The sequence below is a fragment of the Castor canadensis genome, chromosome 8 (genome assembly GCF_047511655.1).
Source record: "Castor canadensis chromosome 8, mCasCan1.hap1v2, whole genome shotgun sequence".
NCBI classification, from domain to species: domain Eukaryota; kingdom Metazoa; phylum Chordata; class Mammalia; order Rodentia; family Castoridae; genus Castor; species Castor canadensis.
The window spans coordinates 25,707,551-25,729,047 of NC_133393.1; the positions used below are offsets into that span (position 1 = coordinate 25,707,551).

Below are 21,497 nucleotides of genomic sequence, written 5' to 3' on the forward strand. Positions count from 1 at the left end.
TGAGATCCTAACATATTTTGTCCTTGGAAGCTTGATCAGCTGGATTTATAAGGGTAGTAGGAAACAAGTATATTCTTTATTATTTTTTGGTGCTACTGAGGTTTGAACTCAGGGCCTTATGCTTGCTAGGCAGGTGCTCTACCCCCTGAACCACACCCAGTTTTTTAGTTATTTTTCATATAGAGTCTTCTGTTTTTGCTTGGGGCTGGCCTTAGAGCAAGAGTCTTCTATGTATGCCTTCTGTAATTGGATTACAGGTTTGCTGTCATACCTTTCATATTTGGTGAGATAAGTTTCCCTAGCTTTTTGCCCAAGCTGGCTTCAAACCACAGTCCTCCCGATCTGTGCCTCCCAAGTAGCTAGGATTACAGGTACCACCATTCCTGGCCCTATAAAGTATATTTAAGTAAGGAAGGGTATTCTTTGTTTAAAATTAACAGGCATTGTAGTTCAGGAAAGATGAAATAACATTGAGTCTTAATTTGTACCAAGAGATTTCCACCATAGGAATATGCAAAAATGAATTGTAGTAATGAAATGAAAGGTAATTAAAATTTTTAGGTATATATTTTATTTTATTTATTTGAGATAGGGTCTTGCTGTGTAGCTCAGACTGGCCTTGAACTTGTGACCCTACTGCCTGAGCCTCCAGAGTGCTGGGATTACAGGTGTACCACCACACACGCCCAGCCTCAATAAACATAATATACATTTTGATTGTTTTATGTCAGGAGACATCTTTTTTTTTTTTTCTGGGCTGGGGTTTGAACTCAAGTCTTCACCCTTGCAGAATAGGCCCTCTACCACTTAAGCCACACTTCTAGTCCATTTTGCTCTGGTTATTTTGGAGATGGGATCCTGTGAACTGTTAGCCCAGGCTGGCATTAAACTTCAATCCTCTGTATCTCAGCCTCCCAAGTAGCTAGGATTAGTGGCATTAGCCACTGTTACCTGGCCGAGAAGAGATTTTGAAATCACTGAGTCATATAGAGGAGACAGATAAATGAGCAGTGTAGGTAGAAAATTGGTTGAGGTCAGGCAAGGTGAGATGAGGGTGGGGATGGGCAGGTTTAACTGTTCAGACTTCTGAGATTCTTATTCTGAAAATGACAAAGTATCTAAATTTTCTCCATCATTTTTTCATGTTTTTATTATGAATAATATATTCAAAAAGTTTGTCTTCAGTTTGCTTTTTGTACTTTAAACTTGGCTATCTTGTTTTTTTCAAGTGTATTATTACTTTGTTGTATAGACTTACAATTTATCAGTCATTTTATTATAAGTAGACATTAAAGGTTCTTTCCAAGTGTTTCTAAGTAAAGGCTGTAGTGAACACCCTTGCACATCTTTAGGTTGCCATCTATTACATTTGTAGGATAAATTCCTGGAAGCTGGGCTGCTGATTCAGAATACACAGAAACTTAAAATTCCAGTAGATTCTTCCAGTTTCCTTCCCTTAAGCTTGTACTTGTTTATACCCACAGCAAGATATTGTGAAATAGACTAGTTCCCCTTTAGCTGTGGTTTCATCTTCTGTGGTTCTGGTTATGTGTGATCAACTGTGTTCTGAAACTATTAAATGGAGAATTCTAGAAATAAACACAATTCCTAAGTTTTAAGTTGTGGACCATTCTTGTCGTGTGATGAAATCTCATGCTATCCTGCTCCCATGGGATGGGAATTTTTTGTTTATCTAGTATATACACTGTATAGGCTACCTGCCTGTTAGTCACTTACTAACCATCTCAGTTAATGGAGCTATAGTCAAGATATTACAGTGCTTGTATTCAAGTGACCTAAAGTGCAATAGTAGTCAAAGAGAAGCCATAAAATACTTCCATTTCAGTGCAAAGGCAAAAGTTCTCAATTTATTAGGAAAAGAAAAAAAGACCAAATGCTAAGGTTACTAAATCTACACTTAAAAAAAGAATCATCTGAAATTGGGAAGAAGGAAAAAGAAATTCGCACTAGTTTTGCTGTTGCACCTCACGCTGCCAACGGTGTAATAGGTGCTAAGTTAAGATAGAAAAGGTATGAAGTTTGTGTGAAAGACAGGAACAGAAAACATGTTCTGATTGTTTACAGTGTGTTATACAGAGAGCATTGAGCATATATGAACATTTCAGAAAGGGATCCCTTGAAAGGAGTGGTATCACAGGGTTCAATACTAATTGCAGTTTAAGGTGTCTAGCTGTGTCTTGGAATGTGTCCCTTTGATGGGGCGGTATGCTATCATCTATTCCCTGAGGTGGAACCAGTGCTGGTGTTTTCATGTCAATTTTTTTCTAGTATTTATCAGTAATAGTTTTGGATGATTGTATAACAAGTCATATTCTGCAAGTTATTTCAAGTTTTTTTAAAACCTTTTTTTTTAAGTAGTTAGGCATTTACTTAGTTTACTATTGTTTGTTATTTAGTTTGCATTCTTGCATTAGTTTTTTTTTTTTTTTCCCCTGCTATACCAGGAGTGTTACAGTAAAGACTGCCCTAAATATATGTCCTGTGTGTTGCTTGATTTATTTCTGTGGGAGACATTCCTGGGTAGGAGCATGTATATATATTTCTAATATTACATAGATGTTGCCGTATTGCTTCCTTTGAAATCTGTTAACCTTTGCATTTCCTGATTTGAGCCTGGCTCCTTCCCTAATGGAGGATACTGTCTATGATTTTGTGTGTGTGTGTGTGTGTGTTTGGTGCTGGTATCTGTTTTTATTTTCTTTCCAGCCAGTAACAAGAAGTTTTAGTTACTTCAATTGCATTGTCTTCCTTTAGCAAGTCTTTGATTATTTTTGCCACTCAGATTTATTTTTCTATGTGTTTCTAATTCTGTCCTTTACCTAATTTTTTTTCCCCTTTGTTGGCTTGTTTTTCTTACCACTTCTGAATATATGTATTTTCATTAGGAATTTGCCCTTGTGAAGAAAAAAAGAAATCTGTCCTGAACCTCAGTGTCTTAGTTTTCTCTCCTTGTTTTAAAATATCTTATACTGAACTCTGTTTTTAAAATATGATGTAAAGGGAGGTTCTGTATTTTTTTTTCACAGCAGTGCTGTTTCTCCTAAGAAAATTTGTCTTGAGTTCCAAGTCTCTAGTCTAAGTGTCTTCTAAAGGTACAGGAACAAAAGCAAGATAAATGTGGTTGTCCTCTTTGCAGGCAGAAATTCTTTAGGTACTATTTCTTACTCTACTTCTGTGCACTGTGGTCATGGTAGCACAGGTAGGTCCAGTTTTACATTGTGAACATTTATTATGATTTCTACACCTTCCTGTGTATGCTTTTCTTTAATAAACAGGCTTATAAAAAGTACCTTATACCTGTAATCCAAGCACTTAGAAGGCAGAGGCAGGAAGATCTTCAGTTTAACCCAGCCTGGACTATGTAGCAAGACCTTGTCTCAACAGTAACAAGAAAAGAGTTCCTCAAAAGATTTAAAAATAAAAAACTTCTTTTCTCAGCATGATCTTCAGTTTAACCCAGCCTGGACTATGTAGCAAGACCATGTCTCAACAGTAACAAGAACAGAGTTCCTCAAAAGATTTAAAAATAAAAAACTTCTTTTCTCAGCATGTAACTACTGTAGCAAATAGTTGGTTACATTAGGAACCACTACAAAACACGTTTTACAGCCTGGCCATTTGTACAGACACCAGGTAAAGTTGGCATTGTGTAATAGTGTTGAAGAAAATATTGAATATCTCATAACAGCACTGGAGATTTTTCAATGTGAATTGGTAATAGAGAACTTCTGGTGATCTTGGCAAGGGAGTGAGATGATAAAGATGAAGTTTAGTGTTTTACTTACAACAGGTGTCTAGAGACCAGAGGCAGGGATACCAGAGAGCAAATAGATGCTCACTGTGAAATGAAGAGATGCCTGAATTAGACTAATTAAAAACCAAAATTACTAATGGGGAATCGGGCCTAAATGTATGTTGAGCAGTAGCCAGAAGCTTGGTGTGGCTGTGAATGGAGGCCCTCTCTGCCCTGCCTGCCTTTTCCCCTTCTGTGAGATGATGTGTGTGTATAGGGTTGGCAGCTGGCTGAAAGAAAAGGACCTTGTCTACAGGAGAGAAGCAGAGTAAGTGGGATGGTGGGACTGAAACAGAAGGAGAAAAATAACAAATGCAAAAACAAAAACAAAAAACCATGCAGAGTAATATAGCTATACAATGTAGCATGGGATGCTCTTTGGAATAATGAAAGATAAGAGATTTGAAATCAGATCATCAGTGGTTTAACTCTAGAAGACCTATCACTTGTTAGATATGTGACTTCAAACCAATGACTTATACCAAACTTCAGTATTTTTATCTGTAAACAGTGTATAGTACTAGAAATTTATGAAAGTGATTTTCTGTAAAGGAATGGCTCAGTTAATGCCACTTCATGTGGAATTTGAATTATTTATAGTTTGTTGTCACTTTCTAAAATAACCTGTCACTTCATGTGTTCGTATGTGTTTTATTTTATGTAGGCTAACTGCGGCACCCAACATACAAGATGATGAAACAACAGTTGTATTATGTCTGCATATCTTTTGGAAAACAAGGCTTGAATGCGAAGCCAGCACCAAACAAATCCAAGATGAAAAGACAAAACAAGTTATTCAACAAGATGGCTTTAGGCCCAAGGGGATACATTTGGTGGAATTTAGAGAAAGACCCCGTCCTTTGAAGTTTTCTGTCTTGTGCTGAGAGTCACCATATTCAGTCAACTGCAGTGTGCACATGGAGTTTCAATATTGCTGCCTTTGGCCAGTAGGACAGTTTATTCCTCCAGTACCTCACTCAGGTGAAAATTCAGGAATTTGCTGGGAATAGACAGTCCATTTTTTCAAGATCAGGTCTATGTTGCTGGTCTCATACTCAGATTCTCTGACCTCAGCCTCCTCAGTAGCTTGGATTATAAGCCTGTGTCACCATACTCGACTAGGGTAGACATCCTAACACATCTTATCCAGCTTGGATCTTCCTCCCTTTGACGATGACCTCTGTTTTCATCCATGTGGAATAAAACACCTTACAAAGGCAGAGAAGCCTGAGATAAGTTTTGCCTCCATGTTCAAGCATTAGGACTTTTGCCAGATTGAACTGCTTCTGTTTTTAAAAGAAAAGGTGGTGGTGGGAGAGACTGGTTATCTTCCACTGCTTGGCTTCTTCAAGAAGAAAATTTTAACTGGGCACATGGATGAAATAAAAATTACCTTTTGCAACATTTCATGCAGCCAGGTGTGATCAAGTAATTGGCCAGTGATGGTGCACAGAGATGGTGTATGCATTTCTGTTTCAAACCTTTCGTTTCCTTCCCACTGTTTGCAATGCAGATGTGGTGGTAAGCCACCTTGGGCCAGATGGATGTGAGCAGTCTCTTAGGGCAGTAATTCCCAAACTTTTCTTAACATTAGAAATTACCTAGGGAACTTTAAAAAATCTTCTGCTGGCTGCCGTGGCATGTGTCCGTAGTCCCAGCTACTGGGGAAACTGAAGCATAAGGATTGTTTGAGCCCAGGAGTTCAGGACTAGCCCAGGAAACTTACTGAGACCCCCATCTCAAAAGATAAAAATCCCAATTCCCAAGTCACATTTTCTACTAACCAAATGAGGTCCAGGGTGGGAACCAGATGGCAATGTTTTTAAAAAATCTCCAAATGACTCCTGTGTGCAACAGAATTTGGCCTTCATTGCTTTAGGGGTTTCAGAGTGATAATTCTGAAGAAGTCGATGTTGCTGACAGCACACTAGTCCAGGACTACCTACAGCAAAATCATCACAAGTCAGCGTAGACTCCTAGCTTATGTGAGCCTGTTATTTGGACTCTGGGTTAGCAGCTGAATTTATGTAGCAATCAATCAAAGTGGTTCACTGACATCAAAACAGACTGATGGTATTTCACAGAATAATCTTATGTTGTTGCTTTTTTTTCCAATAAGCCATTCACATATGCAGAAAATTTTTGTGAGGCACCCCGGTAATACCTAACATAATGCACTTGAGGGTCACTTATGTTGTTGCCTTCATCATTAGCTCATTTCTTTTTATTTCTGAGTCTTCCCTTGTATGTTTATTCAGTTGAAGGACATGTGGGTTGTTTCTAATTTGGGGCTCCCTGTTGGTGTAGTTTGAGTGTCTCGGGAGGATGCATTGTGATTAAAGGCTTAGTACCCTGTGGCACTATTGGGAAATGATGGACCTTTTGGCAGGTGGGGCCTAGTGAGAGGTCCTTACGTATGCCATCAGGGCGTGTCCTGGAAAGGTAGTTCTTGTGAGAAGATTGTCATAAAAGCCTGACTTTGACCTCACCCACTCCCACTCTGCTTCCTGTCTTGAGATACAGTCTCATTCCTGCCGGTGCTCCTACCATTGCTGTCTGCACTATAAGGTGATGCAGCCAATGGGTGGCTTGTACCACAGAGCCTGTGCCCTGTGCTATTTGGACATTGGACCTCCAGAACTCTGTCAGCTTAAATAAACCTTTTTTCTTCATAAGTAGCTTGTGTTAGGTATTTTATGGTGATGAAAAGTTGACTAATGCATGGCTATTTTGAAAAAGCCGTTATTAGTATTGACTTAGAGGGTTTTGGGGTGAACATAAGTTTTTAGTTCTCTTGGCCAAATGTCTAGGGGTAGAATTTCTGAGTTAGATGACAAATATATTTAGTTCTGTAAGGAACTGCTAAATTGTTTTCCAAAGTACCTCTGTAGCATTTTGCATTCCTACAGCAATGTAGAACAGTTCGATTTGTTTTATATCTGACATAGTTGGTATTTCAGTTTTTCTTGATTTGTTTTTTGTTACTGCACCATTTTTTGTTTGTTTTTTTTGGTGGTACTGAGTTTGAATTCAGGGCCTTGTGCTTGCTGGGCAAGCAATCTACTACTTGAGCCATGCCTCCAGTCTTTGTTGCATCATTTTTAACAGGTAGAAAATGTGTTTATTTACTGTTTATCTATCTTTGATGAATGTTCAGGTCTGTCTGTCTTTTTTTTTTTTTTTAATGGGGTTGCTTTTCTTTGAGTTTTGAGAATGCTTTATGTATTCTGGGTATGAGTCCTTTATTAGATAGATGTTTTGTAGATAGTTGTCCAAGGCTGTAGTTTCCCTTTTCTTTTTCTTTTCTTCCAGTTCTGAGGATCGAACCAACAGCCTTGCACATGCTAGGCAAGTGCTACATCCTCAGCTTTTAGTTTTTTGAGACAGGGTCTCACTATGTAGCTTAAGCTGGCCTTGAACTTGTGATCCTCCTGCCTTAGCCTTCTGGTGCTGTAATTACAAGTGTATGCCACCACACCTGGGTGTATGGGCCATTTTTGGAATTTCTATTTTTTCCCATTTTCCCTGTGTCCTTTTATTAAGAGAACACTGGAATACGCTAAAGTAAAATTTGAAATTAGGTAGTATGAGTCCTAGAACTTTTTTTCTTTTAAAAATTGTTTTGCCTCTTCTAATTCTTTTACCTTTTCATGTGAACTGTAGGATCAGCTTATTAATTTCCTAAAAAAAAAAAAAAAAATCCCTGTAGCAACCGGTAAATCAATTTAGAGAGAACTGTCAACTAAACAAAATTAAGCCTTCCAATGTATGAACATGGAATACCTCACCATTTTTTAGGCTTTCCTTGATTTTTCCCCATCATTTTGAAAAATAGTTTCAGGCTATATATCCTACACATATTTTAATTATAAGTGTTTTGTGGAAAAATGGGTATGTTTTTGGTGGAATTGGAAATGGTGGTTTTTCTAATTGTTAATTGCCAGCATATAGAATTGCAGTTGATTTTTAAACATTGATCTTAGTTCTGCAATTTGGTTAACTTCTTCCAGTAGCTTTTTTGATAGATTCTTTCAGATTTTCTATGTAGCAGTTATGTTTTCTGCAAATAGAGACGTGTCTAATTTTTTAAAAAAAATTTCCAATCTGGATTTTTTCTTTCCTTTTTTCACTGGCTAGTACTTCCAATATAGTGCTGACTACGAGTGGTGAGAGCTCACCCTTTCCTTTGTTCCAGGTCTTAGTGCGAGAGCTTTAGATTTTCAATGTTAAATGTGATGTGAGTTGAAGTTTTTCATAAACACCTTTAAATTTAGAAAGTTCCTCTGTTTCTAGTTTGCTTAGAATTTTTAACATGAGTGAATATTGAATTCTGTCAAATGTTCTTATGCATCAGTTGATATGATTGTTTTAGTATATATAATTTCTTAATGAGTTATATTGATTGAGTTTCAAAGGTTGAGCCTCTGCTTTGGAGGATAAACCTTACTTAGTCATGATGTAAGTCATGACTTACATAATTGCTGGGCTCTACTTGCTAGTTTTTTGTTGAGAATTTTTGCTTCTGTGTTCAAGAGGGATATCAGTCTGTAGAATTTTCTTGCAGTATCTTGTCTGCTTTTGAATCAGGGTAATGCTGGCCTCATATAATTAGTTGGGAAATATTCTCCCTGTTAGGTTTTCCGGACAAGATCATGTACAATTGGTATTATTTCTTTCTTAAATGTTAGGATTCATAGGAAAACCCTTGGCTTATTGTTCCTTAGATGAGAAGTGTGGGACATTTTCTATTATAGTACCTTTTCTGCAGTGGTAACATCTCCCCTTCTTCCATTCTGTATCTCCAGGTGGGTCTTCTCAGTTCTTCTACCCTGCTTCCATCTTTTTTCCTGAGTACCCTGTTGAGGTATGTGGAGAAAAGCCTGCAAATGGGCATAAATTACTGTTGTATCTGTGACTCCCAGAAATTCTCTAATTCCATGCTACCCTTTAGTAGTTCATGAGTAAGTTTAGCTAAATAATTTTTATCTACTTCTGTGTCATGGCTCCATCTTCTGTTGAGCTCTGCTTCTGCTGCGTGGATGCTCACATCTTGTCTCCTGGAGTTCTTTGTCCTTTTTATTATTTCAGGCTACTTGCGTAGCTTTCTGAGAGGTATAAGAAAAGTTACGATTTTCTCAATTATTCAGCTTTTTCTTTTTTGTTAGGGTCGTAGCAGAACTCTTCCAGCTTTCTACATCCTCAGTAGAAGCCATAGTCAAAAACTGGTATGTTTTGATGTTCTACTATAGACAGTTGTGATGTTTTTCAGTAAAGGGCTTAGCCTCATAGAAATAGGTATCTTCTGAGTTGGAATGATGAGTGTGTTCACATTTAAGACATGGTAACAGTGTGGAGCTCTTTAACAGTGCTACCAGCCTTCTTAACTGATACATAGTGTGAGTTTTATTTATGTACTCTGAAGCTTCACTGTCATGAATGGGTCAGACAGTTCTTTCAAGATTTCTTACAAGGTCTGTGCCTCATTTTAACTGCTAAATTCCTTGGCCTATGGCTAGACAAGTCTTCTTAGCTCATGAGCTAGTCACATGGCTGAGTTTGAACTAGACGTTCTCCAAGAGCTTTTCAGATGTGGTTTGCTGACTCTAAACCTTACATTGGTAATATATGCCAGGTAAGGACATCCTCATCTTTGATTTTGTTTTCCAACCCCAGAGAGCATCAACTAGGACACATTTCCAAGCTAGTCTTTTCCCAACCATGGCCATAGCTCATGGTGTTATCTCTTCTAAATTGCTAAGAAGTTGTAAGCTTTAGTTTCTAGTATCCCTGGATTACAGTGCCATATTTGGGGTACGTGTTCTTATTTTGATTTCAGTCAGTATTCTGTGGTGAAAATCAGTGGTAGGATGGGACAGTACTGTCAGTGCTTTGACCTGTTCTGGAGAAGAGGCAGGGTAGAGTGAGAGATCTGTGACAGGAGGCATGAAATGGTTGTGGTGGAAAAATAGAGATGTGGTATTCCTGGCTTAGTGTTAGTATCAAAAAGAGCCATCAGTTCCCAGGTCTCAAAATTGGTCCCTTGACCTTCATTTTCCACTCTTTCCTAGTTAAATCAGGGCCTTGATTACTAGTATTCTCAATATTTTTGGTCCTTTATGCAACACATTAATTTATCCTTGACAACTTAGTTTGCTTTTTCCCTGTATTGACCAAGGTAGGATGTATGTGGGAGTCATCTAGGAAGATAATCCTATCCTACTTAGCAATTGCCAGCTGTCTCCTATCCTGACTGACCTTAGTCCACCTGCTGCATCACTGAAAGAAAATGATGTAAGAACCACCACTTCCTTTGCCATGGTGAAGGCCAACATTACTATATTATGTTCATGCCTATGGAATCCAGATGCAGCTGTAGATCTTTTCATTACACTGTAGTCTAAGTATTACTGCCACTACTAATTATAGAGTTGGCTTGTAAGAGGAAACTAGTCTTGGTTGCATTCATGAGAAAAAGAAGTATGTTTAAATATGGATTTAAGACCCCTTCCTACTCTGGACACTCTTAGATCAGTGACCTTGGTGGAAGTCATCTGGCTGAGCACCATAGTGGCTGATGGGCTTGTTGGAAAACACTCAGGCCTCTCCACAAAAGTACACTCTCAAATACCAGGCACTTGAATTCAAGAATTGCTTATTTAACAACCCTTAAAGGAAACACTGATGCAGAACCTGGGAAACCTGGCCTATGTTCTTATTACTAAAAGTAACGAGATCAGCAGCATCAGCACGAACCTTGTCATAAAGTCAAGAGTATCATGCTAGAGGGACCATCTCTAGATTATGGTGACATCCAGGTGATTCCTGTGCAAACGAAAGCTTGGGACCCCAAATTTATGTGCCTTCTAGCAGCACCAGAATGGTGCAGTCTGCTGAGGGTGTGTGGTCTGATCAGATCACTCACATTGGAGCTCTAGTGCTCAGTCTTTGCTCCTTTTTTCCTCAGTAGCCATCACTCTCTCATGCCCTTATCAGCTCTCAAGACTGTAAATATGATTTGTCACCTTGCAAATCTAATTCTCCAGTTCATTCATTTCTCCTGGCTCCACACTCATCTGTCTCACTGGCAGCTGGCCACCTAACCTGCATTTCTAGCAGACACCTCAGCTCATCATCTCCTACATTGAGTGCCCTCCTCATGTGTGCCCTGTGAGAGTCTTCCCCTTTTCCACTGATGGCAACTTCACCTTTCTACTTACTTATGCTGAATTTGTGAGTGCACTCTGACTCCTTTTTCATGCTCTAGATTGAACCCATGAACAAATGCTGTAAAGTCCATCTTCGGAGTGGATCCCAGGATCCACCTCCAGCCTAGAGGACTGGTTCCCTACAGTGTTCTCAATGCCTTGCTAGTCTGTCCATCTCAATTCGTTCTCAGCACAGTAGCCAGTGATTCTTTGAAAAGAGAAGTTGTACTGTGTTTGTTTTTTCTTAGAGCTGCCTCAAAGTAAGAATTCTTTCAGCAACCTATACGAGCTAGCCATTCCTCTGACGTCTTCTTGACTGCTCAAGACATCTCAGATTCCTTGCTGTCCCCAGAACACACTGATAGGATCTTACCCTTGCACATTTGTATCAAAGGATCCCCTTGTTTAAAAAAACTTTCTCCAGACATTCTTCCAACAATTTCCTTTATGTCCTTCAAATTTTTCCTCAAGGAAAAATTTTTCCTCAAGTGTCACCTCAACAAGGCCCACTCTGAGCACCCTAGTACATCTTGCCTGTCCCCACACCTACCCCAGATCACCTTTCTTGTAACACTTGCCATCTTCTACATTAACACTGTATTTTAATTACTGTGAATAGTATATCACCTGGCTCCTCCTAGTAGAACATATGCTATGTAAAGTTGGAATTTTAGCCTGTTTTTCATGCACATAATCTCTCATATAGCCAATGCTCTTCACATAATCTCTCATATAGCCAATGCTCAGACATAGGCATTCCTTGGAGATACTGGTTGAGTTCTAGACCACTGTGATAGAGAATATCTCAATAAAGTGAATCACAGATTTTTTTGTTTTTCAATACATTTATAAGTTGTGTTTATACTAATATATTCTATTAATAAAGAGTACAATTGTGTTATATCTGAAAACTGTACCTACTTTAATTAGAAATACTTGATTGCTAAAAATTGCTAACAATCATCTAAACCTTCAGTGAGTTATAATCTTTCTGGTAAAGGTAGGACCTTGCCTTCCTTGATGTTGATGGCTGCTATCCAGGTGGTTACTGAAGGTTGGGATGGCTGAGGCCATTTTAAAAAAACAAGACAACTGTGAAGTTTACTGCATCAGCTGATCTTTCCCAAAATATTTCTCTGTAGCATGTGATGCTGTTTGATAACATTTTACTCAGAGAACTTTCAAAATTGGAGTCACTCCTCTCAAACCCTGCCACTGACTTATCAATTGAGTTTATGTCATAGTCTAACTCCTTTGGTGTCTTTGAACAGTGTTCATAGCATCTTCACTAGATTTCATCTCAAGAAACCACATTCTTGCTCATCCATGAAAAGCAGCCCCTCATCATTAAAATTTTACTGTGAGAGTAGCTGTTCATTTCACATCTTCAGGCTTCACTTCTAACACTTTCACTATTTCCATCACATCTATGATTACTTCCTTCACTGAAGTCTTGAACCCCCTCAAAATCATCTAGGAGCGCTGGAATCAGCTGCTTCCAAACGCCTGTTTATATTGTGAACTGTGAATATTATTATTGGTAATACTAGGGTTTGAACTCAGCCTCATATTTGCTAGGTGCTCTACCACTTTAGTTACTTCACCAGCCCTGTTTTGTGTTGGGTAGTTTGAAGATAGAGTCTTGTGAACTATTTGTCTGGGCTGGCTTCGAACTTCGATCCTCCTCCTCTCTGCCTCCTGAGTAGCTAGGATTACAGGTGTGAGCCACCAGCACCTGGCTTAGGGGTTTGAACTCAGGACCTTGTGCTTGCTAAGCAGGTGCTTGAGCTATGTCTCCAGCATAATGAATTATTAGTATTCTTAATGACATTTAGGATGATGATTACTTTCTAGAAAGTTTTAAATTAACCTAGACATATCACGCATCACTGCGGCAGCTATATTCTGGACTGCAGAATGGATATTGAGTCAGCAGGCATGAAAACAGCAGTCTCATTGTACATCTCTATCAGAGCTCTTAGGTGACTGGGTGCATTGTCAATGAGCAGTAATATTTTGAAAGTAATATTTTCTGAACAGTAAGTCTCACAGTGGACGTAAAATACTCAGTAAATCATGTTGTAAGCAGATATACCCTCATCCAGGCACAGAAAGAATAGCTTTAGTATAATTCTTAAGGGCCCTAAGATTTTTAGAATAGTAAATGAGCATTGACTTCATTGACAAGTCACCAGCTGCACTAACACCTAAAAAAGAATCAGCCTGGCTGGATGCCAGAAGCTTACACCTGTAATCCTAGCTACTTGGGAGACTGAGATCAATCGGGAGGATCACAGTTTAAGGCATAAAGTGAGCATGTGCTATTGGGAAAATGGCCCTAATAGACTTGCTAGGGTTGCCACAAACCTTCAATTTGTTAAAAAAAAAAAAAAAGCAATATCCTATAAAGTTCAATAAAGCAAGATATGCCTGTATTTATTCAATGATTGATCAGCAGACCACAGCTTCCTTTTCTCGTAGCTTTATTAGCAGAACGTCAGACCAAGTGCTGCTCTGTGGCAGCTGCAGCACAAGGTCCTCTCACACTGAGGTCAGGGCTGGTTGGGTTTTTCTTACAAGTGCTGATCTTCCTCTCACATCAGTCCTCCTGCCCTCCACAGCACATGAATACATGTGCATTTTTTCTCAGAAAAGATGTTCCTTAAGCTGTGGGTGCTGACTCACACCTGTAATCTCAGCTATTTGGGAAGTGGTGATCAGGAGGATTGCAGTTTGAGCAGCCTGGCAAAAAGTGAGAGCCCATCTCAGTCACTGATGCATGCCTGTGATCCCAGCTGAGAGGCAGTAGGTAAGGGGATTAAGTGCAAGGCTGGCCCAAGGCAAAAATGCAAGACCATACCTGAAAAATAACTAAAGCAAAAAAGGGCTAGGGCATATTTCAAGTGGCAGAGCACTTAACTAGCAAGTGTGAGCCCCTGAGTTCAAACCCCAGTACCATCAAAAAAGAAACACATGTTCCTTGACTTAATGGATTGTATTTTCCAACTAACTAAAAATCTAAATTAGACTCTGCTTTATAAATCCATTTGAGAGAGCACTAGGATTAGTAGAGCTAAGGGCTGGGAGAGGGATAGGTGAGCAGAGTAGAAGAATTGCAACAAGAATTTAGGACAGGCAACTATGAGATTCCTCTTCACTACCAGTTCCACAATCTGGTTCTTTAAAAAAGGTAGAAAGGTTAGGGAAAAGAACAATACAGAAAAGCAGCCCTGGAAGGAGGGCAAGAGCTGGAAGTGCTTGAAAATGTGTCTCTTGAGACCATAGTCTCCTGTGTGTAGAGGCCTTGTAGGGTAATGCCAGACAGAGCATCTCCTGCTGCTGTCAGAGATGGACAACACCCCCAGGAAATGAGGCCAGGACTTGTCCCAAAAAAGAGTGTTCTTTTTGATCTTCAGAAACTAAAACACTTAAGTTGGATGCTGAGGGGATGCTGAGAGTCAGGCTTAGGATAACTCAGACACATGAAGCCCTCACTGTCTATGGTTCTAGACAGGATAAGGACTAGGTCATGACTGTGTCTCTGTGATCATAGGTCCTGTGGAACAAAGGTCTGTTGAATGAGCAAGGGCAACCAAGAGGCAAAAATGACCTAGCTGAAAAACCCACAATGGACTAGCACCAACGGGGCATAGCATGGTCCACACTTGGGTCCTTACTGCTTTCTGACGCCACCTGCAGCAGACTCAGCACAGCAAATGTGGATACTGGAAGGGTCTGAGGTTTTATTTCCTCTCAAAAGCTTTTAAAATTCTTCCTGTCCTTTAAAACATCAACCCCACCTCATGGCAAGAATTTTAAGGAGAAATTTATATCCAGATGCTTATTTTCAATAGGAAATAAATTGCAGCTCAGTGAAATGTAACATTAAAAGAGATGGAGATGTCCTAGTCTCAATCTGTTGGAGTAAGAAAGTTGATCAGTAAAGAGAACACAGTGTGGGAAGGGACCTTAGTGCTCAGGGATGGGCCAGGCTCCTCACTTCCTCATTATGCTGATAGGAATACAGGTAATGGATACAGATGCCAGTTGCAAAAAGAGTCAGGAGCTCTCAAAGCCACAAGTGTGTGTGTGTGTGTGTGTGTGTGTGTGTGTAAGGGGTCTCGAACAACTCTTGTATCATTGGGTCCCACACAAAGTGGCTGTCTAATGCTGTAGAAGAAAATAATCATGAAAATCAGATCAGTCACTGTAAGTGGTGACACATTGAACAGCCAGCCCACCACACAATATGTCCAAACAAGAGAGTCCCATAACACAGTCCTGTCCCCTCCGCCCCACCCTCTCTCCAAATTGAGGCCCTCCAGTATCTCATCATTAGAAACTTAAAAAGATACATCAGAATCCTGAGCACTGTCCCTGGGTGTGGAAGAACAAAACAGAAGCCGGTCAGACCTCGGAGATGTGGCTGAAGGAAGAATTATGGGGTGGGTGAGCTCCCCTATGGGATCCCATTTCCAACCCCAAGGGTATCACAGATCAATCTCTTGTATACTTAACAGGCAGCCTGAGCATAGCTCTCTACTCTTCCACCTGTGAGAAGAAAACATCCTGTGAGAGGCCAGGGAGGATGCAGGGCCTTGAGGTCTTAAAAGAACCAGCAAATTCTGGACCCCAGAGCAGTTTCCTAAACTGTCTGCAGACCCAGGGCAGGATCAAGAAACATGAGGAGAGGAGATCTGAAAGAAGAGGACCCTTCAAGTGGTCTGTTCTCAACAGGGACCAGTGACCCCCAACTGCTCAGAACCAGGCCCTTGTGGCCACATCACTATGATACTTGGTCCTTGATTTTTACATGTGATTTACAAATGAGTAAGTGTTAGCAAACAGGTTGGGTACTTCCTGCTGATGAGGCAGGACACACTTTCACCTGGGGCTTGGAATTCCCCAGTGGAACAAGAACTCAGGCCACACTCCTCACCCCTTTCTTACCCGGTAACTTTCTTCTGCACATCACAACGACGACCACAGCTCCAAGGAGAACCAGGCCTGCAATCATTCCTGTGATGGGGATGGTAGGTTGAAGAGGTTGCTCTGGGAAGGAAGAGGAAGAGGAAGTGAGAGGTGCTGGCCCCTGGCTCTCAGCCCTGGTGAAGTTGATCAGGACTGACCCAGACACATGAATCGCTCACTGCCTATGGTCTTAGACAGGATAAGGCCCAGGCCATGGCTATGTCTCTGTGATCATAGGTCCTGCTGGAACAAGTCTATTGAATCAGCAGGGACAAGTGACAGGCCAAAATGACCCAGATGAAAAGTTGCTCCTGCTTTCCCTGATAAGAGGCTCTGTGCCCACGTCCCCTCCTTACCCCATCTCAGGGTGAGGGGCTCACGCAGCCCCTCATGCTGCATATGGCACATGTATCTCTCCTCCTCCCCAGAAGGCACCACCACAGCTGCCCACTTTTGGAAGGTTCCATCCCCTGCAGGCCTGGTCTCCACAAGCTCCATGTCCTGGCTCAGGTCCTCCCCATCCAGCTGCCAGGTCAGGGTGATCTCCTTAGGGTAGAAGCCCAGGGCCCAGCACCTCAGGGTGGCCTCATGGTCAGAGATGGGGCAGTGGGTTATGTGTGTCTTTGGGGAATCTGGGGAAGAATCCAGAAATTGAGACGTTTTGTGTTACTTCCTGTGGGGCACTGAAGCAGCACTCATGTGACCATCCACAAGACGACTGGAGTGGTGGGGGAAGCCCAAAACCCAGACACCAACCAGCTTCTGAGATTATCACGTATTCTTTGGAAAGTTCTAGAATTATGTGGCGACATCCTAGAACAACAGGTCTGTCCTGGGTGGAGTAAGAGATTGGCAAAAGCTGGAGTCAGATCTCCAAAGACACTAGGTGGAAAACAAGGCCTGAGAGTCTCCCTGAGATGCTGCTCTCTGCAGAGTGAAAGGGACCTGCTGGGCGGTTACTTAGGACCCATCTTCTCCTGGGACCCTAGAGAGAGACTGGTTCTAACTGTCTTAGACAAGGGCGGACTTCAGAATCACTCTCCAATACCGTTTCTGGAAAGCCAGTAAAACCCATCCTGGTCTAGACCAAAGCGGGTGCAGCATCCTAGGGCGGGTCCCATTTCCCTCCCCTCCTCGTGGGAGGTGGGCGGGGAGATCTTCATAAGACCAGGGAGGTGTCCCGCGGCTCCTCGCACCTGTGCGCTGCAGGATCTCCTTTCCCTTCTCCAGGTGGCTGCGGAGCCACTCCATGCACGTAACTTCCAAGTAGGGTCTGTGGTGCTCCGCCTCACCCGTCGTTTCATACTTGTCCTGGGTGATCAGGGCCACCCTGTTTGCCGCGGTCCAGGAGTGGAGGTCCTCGTTGAGGGAGATGTGATCCATGCCGTCGTAGGCGGTCCTGTAGTACTTGCTGAGGAAGCGCCCATCACGCTCCATGTAGCAGCCACGCATAGATTGAATGGAGTGATATCCTGGCACCAAATCAGCAATCAGCCGCGTCGACCTAATCCCACCCCGTTCACTTAGTCCCGCCCCTCGAGAGAATGCCGGGTGGTGATTGGTTAGAATCTTTTCCCGGTGAAACTGACCAGAAGCCCGAGCAAATTGCGCAAGCTTTGAGGGATCGAGAAGGTGACATCTCTCAGCCTTGGGGATATAAGTGGACCTGAAGATTCTGGGCCACCCAGGCCGGTCCACGCAGGATGGGGGAAGGTCGTGACTCACCGGCCTCGCTCTGATTATAGTAGCCGATCAGGGTCCGCAGATTCACGCGGAAAATCTGTGCGTTGGCCTTGCCTATCCGCGTCTGCCGGCCCCTTCTCCATCCACCGCGCCCACGGCTCCTCTCTCGGGTTCGCGGCGTCGCTGTCGTACCAGACAAACTGGGTGTCGTCCACGTATCCGAAGGCGATGAAACGGGGCTCCGGGTGCCCTGGCTGGGTAATGGCGGTGCGAAATTCCTCAGGGAGTGGGATCCTGGGGACGAGGAGCGGCTGAGACGCAACGCTACCCTCCTCCCAGCGCGGGACCCCAGATCCTAGATTGATGGGGCCGGAGGGGAGAAGGAGGCTCTTGGGACAGAGAAGGGGCGGCGGGACGTAAGGGCGAGACGGGCAGATCGGGACAGAAGGGGCTGGAGACGGGGTCTGGGAGTTGTTGGGACCAGGAGTGGGCGAAGTAGGGCAGTGTCTGCTGGAGCAGCCGAGACGCGGCTTTCCCGGTCCTGAGCTCCCGCCCACGGTCCCTTCGCTCCTCCCCGGCAGGGGTCGTTTCCCTCCCGACCCCGCACTCACCCGCCCAGGTCTCGGTCAGGACCAGGGCCCCCGAGAGCAGCAGGAGGAGGGTTCGGGGCGCCTTGGCCTCCATCTGAGGGGATTTCCTCACCGGGAACAGGGGTGACGCTGGTTGGTTTCTCGAGGAATGCGACACCCAATGGGAGTGAGAACTGGGGTCGCGTCACGAGTGTCCAGGCGGAAGATTGTATGGGGAAAGAAGTGAAACTGCAGAGATGTGGACCCCAGCACTCGCCTTCGGCACCCCAGGCACCGCCTTCGGGCCTGAGACCCCGAGAGTCCTGAGCCCCTCCTCCCGCACCAAGCGCTCTTCCACACATGGTCTCCTCAATTCCTGATCAGGACCTGTCTTAGGTCAGCCGTTCTCAGACGTTTTGGTTTCAGGATCTACACTGGTTCTTAAGAATTAGTGAGGATCTCAAAAGTAAATATCTTTGTGAGTTATATCTAGCAATATTAGAGATTAAAGCTGTTGAAAATATATTTGATTGAGTTAGAATATTGATAATCCATGTATTAACAAAATAAAAACTTATGAGAAGTAATTATTTTCCAAAATAGCCAGTATAGTCAGAGTGTACCTTTTTACACTTTATATTTTTGCAAGTCCTTTTCTTGTCTGTCTGATTCAAAGACCACTGCATTTTCATATCTGGGGTCTTGCAAATTTTACCCAGGGCTGCCCTTGAACTGTGATCCTCCTGATCTCAGTCTTCCAAGCAGCTAGGATAACAGATCTGAGCCCCTGGTGCCCGGCTCCTTCTTCCTTTTTTACAGTCATTGACAGCTATAAGCTTTCCTGGAAGTCATTAACAATCCAATAGATTTGGATTGTCCCTTCATTTTCATTAATCTGAAAATGTTTTCTAATTTTTGTTTTTATGTTATTAACCCATCGTTTATTCTGGAGTGTGCTTTTTAATTTCCATATATTTTTGAGTTTTTCAAATTTGTTTCAGTTATTGATTGCTTTCTAATTTCATTCAACTGGTCAGAGATCATGTTTTATGTGATTTCTATCCTTTAAATTTTATTAATGTTTGCCTGATTGTCTAGCATATGGTGTATACTGAAAAATATTATGTATGTGCTTGAGAAAAATGTGTATGCTGCTGTTATTGAGAGGAGTTATTGAGTAAGTGTCCATTTGGTCTAGATGTTTTAGTCTTCAATTTCTTTTTTAGAATATTTTCTTTTGTGTGTGTGTGGAGAGAGGAGGTGGCCCAAACAATGTATATACATGTGAGTAAGTGTAAAAACAATAAAAAAATATTTTTTGTGTTACTGGGGATTGAACTCAGGGTCTTGAGCTTGCGAGGGAACCAACCACTCGACCAATCAAGATACACTCCTGGTTCTTCAATTTCTTTGTGAATCTTTTGCTTAGTTGTGCCCATTAGTGAACATAGAATATTTGAAGTCTCCAAATAGTATTTCTATGTTCTGTGCTTCTCTTAATTTCTGTCAGTTATGTCTACCTGAATAGTACATTCTGAGAAATGTATCATTGGGTGCTTTTGTTGTTGTGTAACATCATAAAACATACTTACACAAACTAAGAGAGCTATGACATCACTACGTGACATAATCATAGCAGACGATCACTCACTACTGCAGTGTTATGTGGTATATGATGGTATTTTGGTGCTTGGTTGTTAGCTGAATATATACTTTATTCTTTTTCTTCAAAAAGATTGATTGAAAATATTTAAATTCACCTTTATCAAAATATAGTTTTAATATTCTTTGTGCAACCACTACTTGCTTTTTTATAATAAAACTTAGTATTACAAAAAATGTACAAAAATTTACAACTCTGTGTATTTTACTAAGGGGAAACAAATTATTTTAAGATTCCTTAGAGAAAGAGAACCATTATAAGATGATTTTTTAAAGAAGTAGCTTATAATTCAAAATTTAAACATTTCTCCTCCTCTTCTTCCTTCTTCTTTTTGTTTGTTTTTGAGATAGGTATCATTATATACCCCAGGCTGGCCTCAAACTTGCATTCTCCTGTTTTAGCTTCCTGAGTGTTGCATATATACTTTAAATTGTTATTTCTTTCTGATGGGTTGACACTTTTATCATTTGCCATGAGTTGGTCAAGTATCCCCTGAAATGCATGTGTTAAATACTTGGTTTCTTCTCATGGCACTATGGAGAGGTGTAGAACCTTTTAAGAGGTGGGGCCTACTGGAAGGAAATTAGATCACAAGGAATGTGGTCTTGAAGGAGACAGTGGGACATGAGCCCATTCTGTGTATCTTCCTTCCTGGCCACTATGAGGTGAACAGCTTGCTCCATCATAGGCTCCCACTATGATCTTCTGCCTTACCACCAGCCCAAAGGAAATGGGGCAAGTAACTATGGACTGAAACTTCTGAAACTGTGAGCCAAAATAAACCTTTCTTCCTTATAAGTTGATTGTCTGGGGTATTTTGTCACAGTGAGAGAAAGCTGACCAACACATCATTCAAAATGTCCTTGTTTACCTCCACTAGTATTTTTAAAAGTCTGTTTTCCCTGATATTTGTGTGCCCACTTCAGTTTTCTTTCTTCCTTTTTGTTATTGTTGATGGTGTTTTGTTGTTGTGTTGTGCTACTGTGTAGCATAGGGTGGCCTTAAACTCATGATCCTCTTGTCTCAGGTTTCTCAGTGCTGGCATAGGTGTGTGCCACCATGCCTGGCCATGCCTGGCCCCAGCCTGGTTTCCTTATGGTTGCTGTTAATTTTTCAGCTTTTAGATTTTAGTCTATTTGTAATTTCGAATCTCTAGCTGTCTACTGTAGCATATAGTTTAGCCACATTCTCTCTCTCTGTCTTTCTCTCTCTCTCTCTCTCTCAGTTTGTTTTTGAAATAGGGTTTGCTAACTAACTTTTGCCTGGGTGGCCTTAAATGGTGATCCTCCTGCTTGTACCTCCTGAGTAGTTTGGATTAATTATGTGCACCACCATTCTTGGCTATTTCATTCTTTCATCCATTGTGACAAACTCTGCCTTTCAATTGGCTTCTTTATTCCATTTCCATTTAATGTTAAAATTGATACAGTTGAACTTGTCTGTGATTTTACTTTTTATGTGTCTCATGTCTTTTGAGTTCCTCTATTTTCCCTTTACTGATTGTGCAGGTGTTAAGTGGGAATTTTGTACTATAGTATGTTAATTCCCTTGATAGTTTTTTTCACTGTAGTTTTCTTAATGGTTGCTCTCAA

At 41.5% G+C, this 21,497-nt stretch overlaps 1 pseudogene; it reads right to left on the minus strand.

The window, feature by feature from the left end:
* Window positions 1–4,551: 4,551 nt before the first annotated feature.
* LOC109687284 (patr class I histocompatibility antigen, B-2 alpha chain-like) lies at window positions 4,552–18,372 on the minus strand (annotated as a pseudogene).
* Window positions 18,373–21,497: the final 3,125 nt, after the last annotated feature.